The sequence below is a fragment of the Sinocyclocheilus grahami genome, unplaced genomic scaffold (genome assembly GCF_001515645.1).
Source record: "Sinocyclocheilus grahami isolate Dianchi unplaced genomic scaffold, SAMN03320097.WGS_v1.1 scaffold2780.1, whole genome shotgun sequence".
In the NCBI taxonomy this organism is placed as follows: domain Eukaryota; kingdom Metazoa; phylum Chordata; class Actinopteri; order Cypriniformes; family Cyprinidae; genus Sinocyclocheilus; species Sinocyclocheilus grahami.
Genome location: NW_015507957.1, coordinates 7,468 through 8,026, shown reverse-complemented (window position 1 = coordinate 8,026; position 559 = coordinate 7,468). Strand labels below are relative to the sequence as shown.

At 30.1% G+C, this 559-nt stretch overlaps 1 protein-coding gene across 1 annotated transcript in view; it reads left to right on the top strand.

Moving 5' to 3' along the window:
• Positions 1-559, top strand: part of LOC107575645 (E3 ubiquitin-protein ligase rnf213-alpha-like) — a gene marked incomplete at both ends in the record, with an annotated part of 31,044 nt that overhangs the window by 23,352 nt on the left and 7,133 nt on the right. The window lies entirely within an intron of this gene.

Genomic DNA, 559 nt, shown 5'->3' with positions numbered 1-559 from the left:
TATTAGTACTTATAAAGCACATATTAATGCCTTATTCTGCATGAGGATATTTTAGATCCCTTAATGCACATCATACCTAAACTTAACAACTACCTTAAGCAGCTAATTAGGAGTTTATTGAGGGAAAAACTCTTAGTTAATAGTGAATATGTGTTCCGTATTCTAAAGGGTTACTAGATTCCATCTCTGCACTTTTTGGGCTTCTCTAAGCCAACTTCATAAGGTGCGTCCTGGGCTGCTTTTAAAGAAGTTTTGGAGAATTTTCAGTGTTTGCTGAAAATTTTTATATATTTTTTCTCTTCACCATGCACTTGAGTTGACCTCTTTTAATAATGATAATAAGTTAATACAATTTATAAGTTGGTCAGAGAAATACATACATGGGTGCAAATAATATTTTTCTACAAAACCCATTTCAAGCAACAGTTAAAATATTTGTTAACTATGCAAACAATAAATTATATCCAGTATGTACAAACATTTGACTGGGATTGCAAGTATATGTTGTAATTTAATTTTCTGTGCATAATCCTTACCAATTTTATATATTTATTTGTTA